Raw genomic sequence first — 15,412 nt, forward strand, 5'->3', positions numbered from 1 at the left:
TTTAAGAACAATTCCATTTGTAATTTTTGAGAGGTTCATAAAATATTCATTTCTTGGTTTCCGTTTCTTTTCCTGGACCTGAAGTATGGTGACATTATCACCGTATTTCTCCCCCGGAGACGTGACCCAGCATCTTGAACCCCCGCTTTGGTTACCCCTGACCACAAACCCTCATCTCTCTCTTCGAGACTCTGCCTCCACCAATCACAACACTTCTTATCACTTCACTGTCCCCCCTTGAGACTTGTCCTCCCTCTCACCCTATGAGAACTCCCCAGCCCTAACCCACAACACTAACCTTTGTGACCAAATGGCTAGCTCGAATGAACTAGCTCTCTCAGGGCCATTTTTTCATGGAATTCTCAACCTGCATCCACCTGCCATTCTGGTCCCATTTTTCTTTCCCTCTTACTACAGCTCCCCACTCAAGGTCATCACTAATCTGTAAACTGGGAATCCCAGCGGTCTCCTTCCAGTCCCATGCTCAGTGACCTGCCTGAGCCCCATGGCCCTGCTGACCAGCTGCTCCAGGCACAGCCCAGAAACAGGATCCATGACAACACACCCAAATGCTCTGTATTTTTCCCTGATGTCTCATTTTGGATCTTCCTCTTCCTCCTCCTCCACGCTCTGTCTCAGCATGTGCCACCCATCCTTCTCCCTCCACCATCACCCGACCTGCATCCTCTGTTTTCTCCTCCTGTGTCATGGATTGACTTATTTTTCTGAAACAGTTACTGCTTACAGGCTCAGTCTTGTTTTCCTCCTGTATTATCTCATGGAAACTTCCCCATGACTCAACGAGGGAAGTACCACAATTCCTATTTTGTAGAAGGTTTACAGCAAGTTTCCACAGTCTCAGTGCTTCCGACCTTTGGGATCAGATCCTTCTCTGCTGTAGGTATGTCTGGCACCACCGCAGGTTACCTACCAGCATCCTTCTCCTCTGCCCCCGGGATCCCTTCAGAAAGCCCATTTGTGACAATTAACGGACGTCTCCAGACACTGTCAAGGTTTTCCTGATTGGGAGCAAGAGACAGGATAAGGCTTAGGGGGTTAGGTAACCTGCCTGAGACCACAGAGCTAGAAGCAGCTGATCTGGGATTCGGTAGTGTGATTGGCACTGGACCCCAGCTCTAATGCAACACTCTCATTACCTCTCCCTAAGCCCTTCCAGAAAATATCATTTACTCTGAAGTCTTCAGCTGTCCTCCCAGTGCCAGTTAGGATCCCAGGCCAATGGCTGCCACCTATGCAAACTCTTTCTCTTTTCTTTTCAGTCACAGTTGTGAGGTTGGACTGAGATGAAATAGAAAAACAAAAGCATCCACCTGTCTGTAGCGGTTTCTTCTGGTAGCCCTAGCCGAATCCTCTGCTTTCTATTTGGAACTGCTATAGAAAACATGCAATAGTAGAAATAAGATGATCTGTTATAATAAAAAAATTATTACTGGGGCACCTGGGTGACACAGTCAGTTAAGCTTCCAACTCTTGCTTTCGGCTCAGGTCATGTTCTCAGAGTCATGAGATGGAGCCCTGCCTCAGGCTCTGCATTCATCACAGAGTCTGCTTGAGATCCTCTCTGTAACTCTGTCCTTCCTGCTTGTTCTCTCCGTGTCTCTCTCAAATAAATAAATTAAATAAGTCTTTAAAAAAATCTTTTTCTTACTTTTTATTTATTTTTTATTTTATTAACATATAATGTATTATTTGCCCCAGGGGTACAGGTCCATGACTCATCAGTCTTACACAATTCACAGCGCTCACCATAGCGTATACCCTCCCCGATGTCCATAACCCAGCCACTGTATTCCTCCCACAGCAGCCCTCAATTTGTTTCCTGAGATTTAAGAGTCTCTTATGGTTTGTCTCCCTCCTGATCCCATCCCATCTTGTTTCATTTTTTCCCTCCCTTCCCCCCATGACCTCTGCCATACCTCTCAAATTCCTCATATCAGTGAGATGATATAATTGGCTTTCACTGATTGAGTTATTTTGCTTAGCATAATACCTTCTAGTTCCATCCATGTCATTCAAATGGCAAGATTTCATGTTTGATGGCTGCATAGTATTCCATTGTGTGTGTGTGTGTGTGTGTGTGTGTGTGTGTGTGTATACATACATACCACATCATCTTTATCCATTCATCTACTGACGAACATCTAGGTTCTTTCCGTAGTTTGGCTATTGTGGACATTGCTGCTATAAACATTCAAAGAATTGGATTGACCATAAAGAAAGGACATCAGAAATAGCAGATATGTGCTACCAAATCCTAGCCACAGCTAACAACCAGCTGGCCTCAGCTTTCTGTGTTGAGAAAGAAACATGGTGTGAGTAACGGCTGGGATTATGTGATAGTTTAGCTTTTTAGGTTAGATTTGATTCTAATTTCTCCTGTTTTTAATTGACAGTGAAGTTTGTGCTATGTTTTTCAGCCCTTTTTTTCACTTTAATTGAGATTGGGATTCGTGGACATAAATTACATTGTAGCCTAAAATAATTACCCTCATTTAATGCCCGAGATGTAATTCGGTGATTAATTGCTAAATGTTTCATACCACCTCACTCATATTTATACTAGTGTATATCTTCATCAGGAACCAAAATTTAGACAAGGAGTTCATTTTTACAAAATCTTTGCCCTAAAAATGCATTATTCATATAGGTGTATGTGCAAAGAGGCAGACAGATACAGACTTTCAACTCATAAACCATGAATTTTAAATGAAACTTTGCTTCAAAAGCCTTAACTGTTTGCCTGTCTTCTGGTCATACACAGTGAATTGATGGATGGATGGATTGATGGATGGTCCATCCATCTATCACTAATTCATTTCAAATTCATATTATACACCAGGCAATATCCTAGTTCCTACAGAGTTATTGATAAATAAGAGAGACTAGGTCCTCGATCTCACAAGACTTAATTCTAGTGTGAAAAAGACAGCACGAAATTTTAGCAAGTGATGAACTCTGGGATTAAAATAAAGTGCATTAAAGTGTCTCAGTAATGGCAGTGAAGGTTTAGAGTATTTCTTTTCTTTTTTTTTAATTAGTCATCTTTATTAACATATAATTTATTATTTGCCCTACGGGTACAGGTCTGTGAATCATCAGGCTTACACATTTTACAGTACTCACCATATCACATACCCTCCCCAGTGTCCATAACCCAACCACCCTCTCTATACACCCCTTCTTCCCAGCAACCCTCAGTTTGTTTTGTAAGATTAAGAGTCTCTTATGGTTTGTCTCCCTCCTGATCCCATCTTGTTTCATTTTTTCTTTCCCTACCCCCAAACCCCCCCACCTGCTTCTCAAATTCCTCATATCAGAGAGCTCATATGACAATTGTCTTTCTCTGATTGACTTATTTCATTCAGCATAATACCTTCTAGTTCCATCAACATCATTGCAAATGGCAAGATTTCATTTCTTTTGAAGGCTCCATAGTTTTCCAAATCTTTTTTATCCATTCATCTGTTAGACATCTAGGTTCTTTCCATAGTTTGGCTCTTGTGGACATTGCTGCTATGAACATTCAGGTGCATGTGCCCCCTTCAGATCACTACATTTGTATCTTTGGGGTAAATACCCAGTAGCTATCCTGGGTTGTAGGGTAGCTCTATTTTTAACTTTTTGAGGAACCTCCATACTGTTTTCCAGAGTGGTTGCACCAGTTTACATTCCCACCAACAGTGTAGGAGGCTTCCCCATTCTCCGCATCCTCGCCAACGTCTATTGCTTCCTGACTCGTTAATTTTAGCCATTCTGAATAGTGTGAGGTGGTATCTCATTGTGGTTTTGATTTGTATTTTCCTGATGCCGAGTGATGTGAAGCACTTTTTCATGTGTCTGTTGGCCATCTGGATGTCTTCTTTGCAGAAATGTCTGTTCATGTCCTCTGCTCATTTCTTGATTGGATTATTTGTTCTTTGGGCTTTGAGTTGATAAGACCTCTGTAGATTTTGGATACTAGCCCTTTATCAATATATCATTTGCAAATATCTTCTCCCATTCTGCCACTTGTCTTTTGGTTTGTTGACTGTTTCCTTTGCTGTGCAAAAGCTCCTGATCTTGATGAAGTACCAATAGTTCACTTTTGCCCTTGCTTCTCTTGCCTTTGGTGATGTGGCTAGGAAGAATTTGTGATGCCTAAGGTCGAAGAGGTTGCTCTGTGTTCTCCTCAAGGATTTTTATGGATTCCTATCACACATTGAAGTCTTTAATCCATTTTGAGTCTGTTTTTCTGTATGGTGTAAGGAAATGATCTACTTTCATTCTTCTGCTTGTGGCTGTCCAGTTTTCCAAACAGCATTTGTTGAAGAGACTGTCTTTTTTTTTTCATTGGACATTCTTTCTTGCTTTGTTGAAGATTAGTTGACCATAGAGTTGAGGGTCTATTTCTGGGCTCTCTATTCTGTTCCACTGATCTGTGTGTCTGTTTTTGTGCCAGTACTGTACTGTCTTGATGATTACAGCTCTGTAATAGAGCTTAAAGTCAGGCATCGTGATGCTACCAACTTTGGCTTTCTTTTTCAACATTCTTCTGACTATCTGGGGTCTTTTCTCATTCCATATAAATTTTAGAATTACTTGTTCCATTTCTTTGAAAAAAAAATGGATGGTATTTTGATAGGGATTGCATTAAATGTGTAGATTGCTTTAGATAGCATAGACATTTCACAATATTTGTTCTTCCAATCCATGAGCATGGAACATTTTTCCATTTCTTTGTGTCTTCCTCAATTTCTTTCGTGAGTACTTTATAGTTTTCTGTGTAAAGATTCTTTACCTCTTTGGTTAGGTTTATTCCTAGGTATCTTAAGTTTTGGGGAGCAATTGTAAATGGGATCAACTTTGTAATTTCTCTTTCTTCTGTCTTGCTGTTGGTATATAGAAATTCAGCTGATTTCTGTGCATTGATTTTATATCCTGGCACTTTACTGAATTCCTGTATGAGTTCTAGCAGTTTTGGAGTGGGGTCCTTTGTGTTTTCCACATAAAGTATCATATCATCTGCAAAGACTTCTTCTTTGACTTCTTCTTTGCAGATTCAGATGTGTTTTATTTCTTTTTGGTGTCTGATTGCTAAGGCTAGGACTTCTAGTACTATGTTGAATAGTAATGATGATAGTGGACATCCCTGCCATGTTCCTGATCTTAAGGAAAAAGCTCTTAGTTTTTACCCATTGAGAATGATACTCACTGTGGGTTTTTCATAGATGGCTTTGATGATATTGAGCTATGTACCCTCTAACCCTACACTTTAAAGAGTTTTGATCAAGAAAGGATGCTGTACTTTGTCAAATGCTTTCTCAGCATCTATTGAGAGTATTATATGATTCTTGTTCTTTCTTTTATTAATGTATAATATCACACTGATTGATTTGCAGATGTTGAACCAACCTTGTTACCCAGGAATCAATCCCACTTGGTCATGGTGAATAATCCTTTTAATGTATTGTTGGATCCTTTTGGCTAGTATTTTGGTGAGAATTTTCGTATCTGTATTCATCAAGGATATAGGTCTGTAATTCTCCTTTTTGATGGGGTCTTTGTCTGATTCTGGGATCAAGGTAATGCTGGCCTCATCAAATAGGTTTGAAAGTTTTTCATCTATTTCTATTTTTTGGAACACTTTGAGGAGAATAGGTATTAATTCATCTTTAAGTGTTTGGTAGTATTTCCCCTGGGAAGTCGTCTGGCCCTGGGCTCTTGTTTTTTTGTTTTTGGGGGAGATTTTTGATGATTTCTTCAGTCTCCTTGCTGGTTATGGGTCTGTTCAGGTTTTCTATGTCTTCCTGATTCAGTTCTGGTAGTTTATATGTCTCTAGGAATGCCTCCATTTCTTCCAGGTTATCAAATTTGCTGGCATATAATTGCTCATAATATGTTCTTATAATTGTTTGTATTTCTTTGCTGTTGGTTTTCATGTCTCCTCTTTCATTCATGATTTTATTAATTTGGGTCCTTTCTCTCTTCTTTTTTGATAAGTCTGGCCGGAGGTTTATCAGTCTTATTAATTCCTTCAAAGAACCAGATCATGGTTTCGTTGATCTGTTCTACGTTCTTTGGTTTCTATTTCATTGATTTCTGCTCTGATCTGTATTATTTCTCTTCTCCTGCTGGGTTTAGGCTTTCTTTGCTGTTATTTTTCCAGCTTTTTAGGTGTAGGTTTAGGTTGTGTTCTTGAGGCCTTTCTTATTTCTTGAGAAAGGTTTGTATCACTATATACTTTCCTCTTAGGACTACCTTTGCTGTGTCCCAAAGATTTTGAACAGTTGTGTTTTCATTTTCATTTGTTTCCATGAATTTTTTCAATTCTCCTTTAATTTCCTGGTTGACCCATTCATTCTTTAGTAGGATGTTCTTTAGTCTCCATGTATTTGAGTTCTTTCCAACTTTCCAATTGTGATTGAGTTCTAGTTTAGAGCATTGTGGTTTGAAAATATGCAGGGAATGATCCCAGTCTTTTAGTACTGGCTGAGTCCTGATTTGTGACCCAGGGTGTGATCTGTTCTGGAGAATGTTCCATGCGCACTAGAGAAGAATGTGTATACTATTGCTTTGGGATGGAATGTTCTGAATATGTCTTGGTGTCCATCTGGTCCAGTGTGTCATTTAAGGCCTTTATTTCCTTATTGATCTTTGCTTGGATGATCTGTCCATTTCAGTGAGGGGGGTATTAAAGTCCCCTACTATTATTGTCAATGTGTTTCTTTGATTTTGTTATTAAATGGTTTATATGGTTGGCTGTTCCTGTGTTAGGGGCGTAGATATTTAAAATTGTTAGATCTTCTTGTTGGACAGACTCTTTAAGTATGATATAGTGTCCTTCCTCATCTCTTATTATAGTCTTTGGATTAAAATCTAGTTTATCTGATGTTACAATTGCCACCCCAGCTGTTTTTTTTTTTTTTAAATGTTCATTAGCGTGGTACATTGTCTTCCACCCCCTTACTTTAAATCTGGGGGTGTCTTTGGGCCTAAAATGAGTTTCTTGTAGATAGTATATTGATGGGTTTGGGTTTTTTATCCATTCTGATATGTTGTGTCTTTTGACTGGGGCATTTAGCCAATATATATTCAGGGTAACTATTGAAAGATATGAACTTAGTGCTATTGTATTGCCTGTAAGGTGATTATTACTGTATATTGTCTCTGTTCCTTACTTTTAGGCTCTCTCTCTGTGCTTAGAAGACCCTTTTCAATATTTCCTGTGGGGCTGGTTTGGTGTTTGCAAATTCTTTGAATTTTTGTTTGTCTTGGAAGCTTTTTATCTCTCCTTCTATTTTCAATGATAGTCTGACTGGATGTAGTATTCTTGTCTGTATATTTGTCTCATTTAGTGCTCTGAATATATCATGTCAGTCCTTTCTGGCCTGCCAGGTCCCTGTGAATAAGTGTGCTGCCAATCTAATATTTCTACCATTTTATGTTACAGACTTCTTGTCCTGAGCTGCTTTCAGGATTTTCTGTTTATCACTAAAACTTGTAAGTTTTACTATTAGATGACAGGGTGTGGACCTCTTTTTACTGATTTTGAGAGGGGTTCTCTGTGCCTCCTGGATTTTTATGCTTGTTTCCTTCCCCAAATTAGAGAAAATCTCTACTATAATTAACTGTAATATACCTTCTGCTCCTCTCTTTCTTCTTCTTCAATCCCAATTATTTTAATGTTGTTTTGTCTTATGGTATCACTTATCTCTCAGATTCTCCCTTCATGGTTCAGTATTTGTTTACCTCTCTTTTGCTCAGCTTCTTTCTTCTCTGTCATTTGGTCTTATATGTCACTATTCTCTCTTCTGCCTCACTTATACTAGCAATAATAGCCTCCATTTTTTATTGCACCTCATTAATACCTTTTTTGATTTCAGCTTGGTTAGATTTTAGTTCTTTTATTTCTACAGAAAGGGCTTCCATTTCTCTAAACAGAGTTTGTCTAATATCTTCCATAACTTTTTCGAGTCCAGCTAGCACCTTGAGAATCATCATTCTGAACTCTAGATCTGACATATTACCAATGTCTGTGTTGATTAGGTCCCTAGCCTTCTGTACTGCCCCTTGTTCCTTTTTTTGTGGTGAGTTTTTCCCCCTTGTCATTTTATCCAGATAAGAATAATGAACAAGAGAATAAAATACTAAAAGGGTGGCAAAGACCCCAGAAAAATGTGTGCTAACCAAATCAGAAGAGACCCCCAAACTGTGGGGAACAGTAAGGGATAAAATGAAGTTCAAAAAAATTTTTTAATTAAAAATATATATATATTAGACTGGTGAATAAAACAGAGCCACCCACTTGATTTGGGGTGTACTTTGGTCTCTTAGAAGAATATACCTCCCAAAATTAAAAAAAAAAAGAAAATCTTACATATATACAAAAATAAGGGTAAACACGATGAAGGGATGGAATATGACTGTAAATATAAAAATTTTTAAACAATTCTAAAAAAGGAATTGATAAGTTGGTTGGGAAAAGAAAAAAAAGAGGAGAGAATGTGTTCAGGCTGGAGATTAGAACAAAGCCATGTGCTAGATTAGGGTATATTTTGATCTATTAGAAGAAATTGTGTCCCAAATTTTTTTTAGGAAAAAAAAACCCTATATGTATACAAAAAATAAGGTTAAATACAATGAAGTTATAAAATATGACTATAACAATGAACGTTTAAAAATATTTGTAGAAAGGTATTGTTAAGATAAACTAGTTAAAAATGTTAAAAGAGGAAAAAGGAAAAATTTTAAAAATAGAATAAGAAAAAATAAAAAAAATGTAACTTTGTAGGACTGAATGATCATGGGGGGAAAGCTATGAATTCCATGCATTGCTTTCCCCTAGCTCTGGAGTTTCACTGTTCTCCTTGATCCGTGAGCTTGATCTTCACTGAATGCTCTTGCTTATCTTCTGGGGGGAGGGGCCTGTTAGGTGATTCTCAAATGTCTTTGCTTGAGGCAGAATTGCACTGCCCCTGCCAGGGGCCAGGCTAAGTAATCTGCTTGGGTTTACTCTTGGACCTTTTGTTCCCTGAATGCTTTCCATAGAGCTCTGGAGAACGGAAATGAAGATGGCGGCCTCCTGATCTCTGGCCCAGAGAAGCTCAGAGCTTGGACCCCACTCCTCAGTGCACCCTCAGAGAAAAGCTGTCAATCCCTCCCATCTCCTTAGTCTCTGGCCTTAGTCTGAGCTCACCCAGCCTGTGATGGAGCGTTTCTGTCTCTGGCACATGGCCCCATCTGGAGTCTCCAAACCCAGCAGATTCCTGCTGTGCTGCTACTCCCAGAGCAGGGAGGTGACTCTCCCCATATCTGCCACTTGTGGGGTCCCTGCTTGAAAAGTACTGGTCCGACTGTGCTTTGGATCATGGTTTAAGGTAACCCCAAGCTGAGAGCTCACTCTTCAGCTCTGTCTCTGTAGTCAGCATCCCTGCTCTGATACCTGGGAGCTCTGCCACACTCAGACACGCCCGGTCTTTCTGTGACCCTCTGGACCTGAAACCACACTGTCCCCACGAGGGCTCCACCCCTGCTTAGCCTCTGGAGCGATGTCCCTCAGTGGAGCAGACTTCTAAAAGTTCTGATTTTGTGCTCTGCTGCTCCGCCACTTGCCGGGACCCAGCCCCTCCCCCCACAGTCTATCTTACTATGGCTTTGGATTCACTTCTCTGCATGTCCTACCTTTCAGAAAGTGGTCAATTTCCTGTCCTAGAATTGCTGTTCTTCTTCTCTTCTATCTCCTGTTGAGTTTGCAGGTGTTTGGAATGGTTTGATACCTATCTAGCTGAACTCCTGGGATCTGATGTCATTTCAGTCTACTACTCCTCTGCCATCTTTCCTCTCTCCCTCTAGAGTATTTATTTTCTGTTGGATAATCAGAGAAGACCCATCTGAGGAGGACACACTTGGGCTGAGATCTGAATGGCATTAAGAAAAACCTGTGCAAGGGGTTGCTGTGTGCCTTAGTTGAAGCATCCAGTTCTTGATTTCGGCTCAGGTCATGATCTCAGGGTTGTGAAATTGAGACCTGCATCAGGCTCTGTGCTCAGTGCAGATTCTGCTGGAGATCATCTTCCTCTCCCTCTGCCCCTCCCCCTTCTCACACTTTCTCTCTTCAAAATATATAAATAAAAATTCTTTTTATTTTTTTCAAAAAGAAAAGAAAAGGCCACATGTAAATCAAGAGAAAGAATGGTCCAGGCAGAAGACAAAGGCCCTGGGTAGATGTAAGGTCAACATATTCTGAGGTCAGAGGGAACATAGTTGGAGAGATCAGGCGGAGAGGGCAGAGAGCAGAGACCTCACCATTAACATATAAGGTGATTAAATTATGTGTTTAAAAGATGACCCTGCCTGGTATGTAGGGGGAAAGGCAATTATAGTAATTCTCAAGAGAGAAAACGGTGACTAGAACCAAAGGGAAATAGAGAATCAGATTATCAAAGGTAGAATTATAGGATTTGGTGTTGGATTTTTTTAAAAAAGATTTTATTTATTTATTTGACAGACAGAGATCACAAGTAGGCAGAAAGAGAGGAGGATGCAGGGCTCGATCCCAGTACCCCGGGATCATGACCTGAGCCGAAGGCAGAGGCTCAACCCACTGAGCCACCCAGGCGCCCTTGGTGTTGGATTTTATATGGGGTGGTTGGGTGAGGGAAAAAGTATGATCCAGAACAGGGGTGTGCAAACTTTTCTTGTAAAGGGCCACGTAGCAGATATTTTCAGCTATGCAGACCATACTCTGTCCATTACAACTAGTCGCCTCTGCTGTTATATGTAGAAGCAGCCACAGACAATATATGAAGCAGTGAGTGTGGCCATGTTTCAATAAAACTTTATTTACAAGACAGGCAGTGGGCCAGATTGGGTCTTCAGGTGTACATTTGTTGACCCCTGATCTCTAGAGTAAGTCCTGGAAAGAGTAAGGTTTTCTCTTCTGGAAAACCTTACCATACAGAGGCAAAGAGAGGCTCTCACATATTAGTGACACCTTCTAAGATAGAACACTCAAGTAGGGTCCCTGGGCCCCTGGGAGAGAGGGCTTCATGGTCCAGGGAAGCACATTTCCATTTCCCAATCCATTCTCCACACTCATTGGAGCAACCCAGCAGGTGCCCAGAGTATGTGTTTGTTTTGACTTTCTTTACTCCCATGTATGATAGATTTCATAGCCAGTTACAGAGGGATGGAATTGGCATAGTCAGTGATTTCTCCCCATTATGTTGCCATGCATTCTATGATTTATGCAACTGTGCTTTTTATAAATATTTTACATGGCAGTTGTGTTAGTATATTAATATTTAGTATTTGTAGCTATAAATTCTTTAATATGATGTTCATTGTAACTTCCCTCTGAAAATATATAGAATTTAATGTATTTCTCTATTTCTGGGAAAGAAAAATTCATTACACAGAAGATGATTAAATTCCAGGACTAGGGAGCCCTTTAAGTACTACAGAGGTCAAATAAAACAACTAGTTAATTAATTTCTTCATTATGTATTTATTGAAGATTTTCTGCCCAGGGACTTCACTAGTACCAGGGGTACATGGTTTAAAAACAACAACAAAAAAAACAAAAAAACAAAAAACAAAATAAGGCATTGGAGAGCTCAGGACCTAGTGAAGGAGACTGACCAAAAAATCTACTAAATCCAGAAGTGTGCAATAAGTCCTCTAAAAAGACAAACACAGGGTATCAGGTAGGACTCAGAAAGAGGTATATAAGAGGACATGAGAGAGGTGAGGGGTTTAAGGCAGTGCTTCCCCAAAGATCTATGCTCAGGACCAGTTTTGTTTTAATTTCGAGACCGATGCTTTCATAAGATAAAATCTCAGTGGATTACTAGAAAAATAAAATGGAAAAAGATAAATGGCTGCTTTTAAAAACTATTAGATTGAACATATATAAAATTATGTTTCAATAAAAATTGGGGGCGAGCGTGGGCTGTGGCGCGGCGGTGTGACTCCTTCCCGCGACCCTCCTTCGGGCCCCCGGCGAGGGCACAGTGCGGCAGCCGGAGGGGCGCCGGAGCCCGCAAGGCTGAGCAGGCGGCTGTGCCCGGGCATGGTGGTCCGGGGCAATGCAGAAGAAGCTCCGCCATGAGACGAGGTGGATGGAGGAAGCGAGCTGAAAATGATGGCTGGGAAAAATGGGGTGGGTATATGGCTGCCAAGGTCCAGAAATTGGAGCAACAATTTCGATCAGATGCTACTTTACAGAAGGATGGAACTTCATCTACAATTTTTAGTGGAGTTGCCATTTACGTTAATGGATATACAGATACTTCTGCTGAGGAATTGAGAAAGCTAATGATGTTGCACAGAGGGCAATACATGTGTATTATTCCAGATCGAAAACAACACACATTATTGCCACAAATCTTCCAAATGCCAAAATTAAAGAATTAAAGAGGGAAAAAGTAATTCGGCCAGAATGGATTGTGGAAAGTATCAAAGCTGGAAGACTGCTCTCCTGCATTCCCTATTAGCTGTACAGCAAGCAGTCCAACATGCAGAAAGGTCTCAACTTTACTCCTGCCTGCAAAGCTGAGGAACCTGGGCCAGGTCCAAGCAGTGTAGCCAAACAGCTCAACAACAGGGTAAATCACATAATTAAGAAGATTGAGACAGAAAATGAAGTCAAAGTCAATGGAATGAACAGTTGGAATGAAGAAGATGCAAATAATGATTTTAATGTTATGGAGCTGGAGCAGATCTTTCCAGGAAGGAAACAAAATAGAATTCCGCATCACAGAGACAAGGCTGCCATTTTTAATGGACACACTTCTAGCTCTAATGGTGCCTTAAAGACGCAGGATTGCTTGGTGCCCATGGGCCACAATATTGCCAGCAGGCTTTCCGCAGACTTCGCCCAGGAGGAGGAGCAGGCTGAGAAGAGCAGCACTGACTTCAGAGACTGCTTTGGGCAACTGTCGCAACAAAGCACTAGAAACACAGATGCCATGTGGAATCCACACAGAACTAATTCCTTCTCCTTATCATCTTTGCACAGTAACACTAAAGTAAATGGTGCTCGCCACTCCGCTGTTCAGGGGCCTTCAAGCACAAAAAGCACTTCTTCAGCACCTGCTCTTAGCAAGGCAGCACCTTCAGTGCCATCCAAACCCTCAGATTGCAGTTTTATTTCAGACTTCCATTCCCGCTCGGGACTGCATCACATATCAATGTGGAAGTGTGAATTGACTGAGTTTGTCAGTGCCCTGCAAAGACAAAGTAGTGGTGTCTTTCCAGGAAGGGAAAAGTTAAAAAAAAATGAAAACAAGCAGGTCTGCACTTGTTGTAACTGACACAGGTAGATACTAAAATTGTTTTCTTAAGAAACAATCATGCTTGACCATTTTGTTTTTAAGCTGTCATTGGTGCTTTGATCAGTACTAAGCTCTCATGATATAAGTCTTTAGAAATATCAGGATATGTAAGTTACAGTAAGCCTAGCAGATTAGAGAAAGCTTTCTTACTTATTATTTTTTACAAATTTAGATTTAAGTGTTGCTAACTGAATATTTTTAAGTAATTTAAACAGTAGCAAGGTCGAGATTCTGAGCATTCATTCTTTATGTAGATTTTGTCAGTTGTTGAAGTTTTGAACTGTGTAAAATATTACTTGTATTCTATTCAGTGCATAAACTCCTGTAAGACTAAAGAATAAATTGGTTTGGCAAGAATAAAAAAAATTATGTTTCAATAAAAATATCATAACAGGGCACCCTGGTGGTTCAGTCATTAAGCATCTGCCTTCGGCTCAGGTCAGGATCCCAGGGTCCTGGGATTGAGTCCTACATCAGGCTTCCTGTTTGGCGGAAACCTGCTTTTCTCTCTCCCACTCCCCTGCTTGTGTTCCCTCTCTCGCTGTGTCTCTTTCTGTCAAATAAATACATAAAATCTTAAAAAAATATATCAGGACAAATATAACACTGGATAAAAGTTAAAGAATTACAGAAACCGATCGCATTGTCACTGAAAGCATGTATATAAGCATTAAGGTAGAGGATGGTTATTACATTTATTTGCAGTCCTAACAAAACAAAAATTGGTGAGTGACACAGCAATTCTCTGCTCTGAGTGAAATAGGGATACTTTCAAAGAATGGCGTGTGTGCCAGGATTTATCTTTAATGTGCCACGTGTTCCTGTTTCCTCCTTGTTAACTCTTCTAACCTGGATCGGATTGATAGAAGTACCACTTACAGGAAATGATATGCATCCAATATGTTTTGTGTTTTGTTTAATACACTCAGAACAGAGAAACCAGGCTCAAAGAGGTGTCTGGTTGGAAATGGAAGTTGGCAATTACAACATACTCAGGATAGTCATTATTATTTTCTCCCTAAAATGGAAGAAGTGGTTTTCTTTGTTCATTAATCCCTCATAAAGACTCAGTCCTGTCCATTTATCCTGTAATCCATGAACGAAATAGATTGTGGAATTTGTACATTTGGCACTACAATTGGCAAACTCATCTTAAAATATCTCGCATTAGCATTACCCTTCTTTGCATGACCTGCATGCAGTTTGTACCAAATGTTTCCCACCTCATAAATTTGGCAACGATTAAACAGGTCTGTGCCCAGTTCATAAAATGTGAGTCCACTGATCTTTCCCTTGGATGTTTCAGCAATGTTAAATCACCCTAGAATTTTCTGAATTTAGAAAAATTTTCCAAACTTCCCTACTAATCTCTTCAAAGTAAGAGTTTAGCAATCATACTTGGAGAGGCGCTGGTTTACGAAAGATCCCTGAATTCAGTTATGCTTAGATAAAGACGAAATACATATAAGAATCTTGTATAGGACTCATTAAGAGAATACTTACAGACTCACAATGGTTTAGAGAGAATATCTCAAAATACATCTTTTAAAACAGTTTTTCTTTTATTACATTCTTTATTAAGGTGGAACATATTCTTAAAAGTTAAAGATTAAAAGTCTAAAAAGGAGTTAAAAAAAAACCTTAAGCCAGAAACCACAGCAAATGTTTCAGCAGTAAAATTATTAAATAAGCAAATAAATGAGATTGAGAAATTTCATTCATACAGTTTGTTTCTACATAATCAAGGATGTCCTACACTGTTGTCGTTGTTTTCATTTAACCATTCAGTGGGTTATTATGTAAGCACAGACATAGCCCAAAGTCAAATAAGTGCTAAACATACAGTTCCAACTCATAATTTAAAATATCTGGAAGAATGCGTACCAGAATATGAATGCTTCTCTCAGGGCTCTATATTATAAGTAATCTTTTATTCCTTAAAATGTTATAGTGCTGGGGTACCTGGGTGGCTCAGTGGGTTAAGCCTCTGCCTTCATCTTGGGTCATGGTCTCAGGGTCCTGGGATCGAGCCCCGCATCAGGCTCTCTGCTCAGCAGGGAGCCTACTTCCCTCTCTCT

General features: G+C 39.8%; 1 protein-coding gene across 2 annotated transcripts in view; it reads left to right on the plus strand.

The window, feature by feature from the left end:
* PRKG1 (protein kinase cGMP-dependent 1) overlaps positions 1-15,412 on the plus strand; it is a 1,275,046-nt gene that overhangs the window by 1,146,695 nt on the left and 112,939 nt on the right. The gene's annotated exons all lie outside the window — the stretch shown is intronic.

Source organism: Meles meles, chromosome 13 (genome assembly GCF_922984935.1).
Source record: "Meles meles chromosome 13, mMelMel3.1 paternal haplotype, whole genome shotgun sequence".
Classification (NCBI taxonomy): domain Eukaryota; kingdom Metazoa; phylum Chordata; class Mammalia; order Carnivora; family Mustelidae; genus Meles; species Meles meles.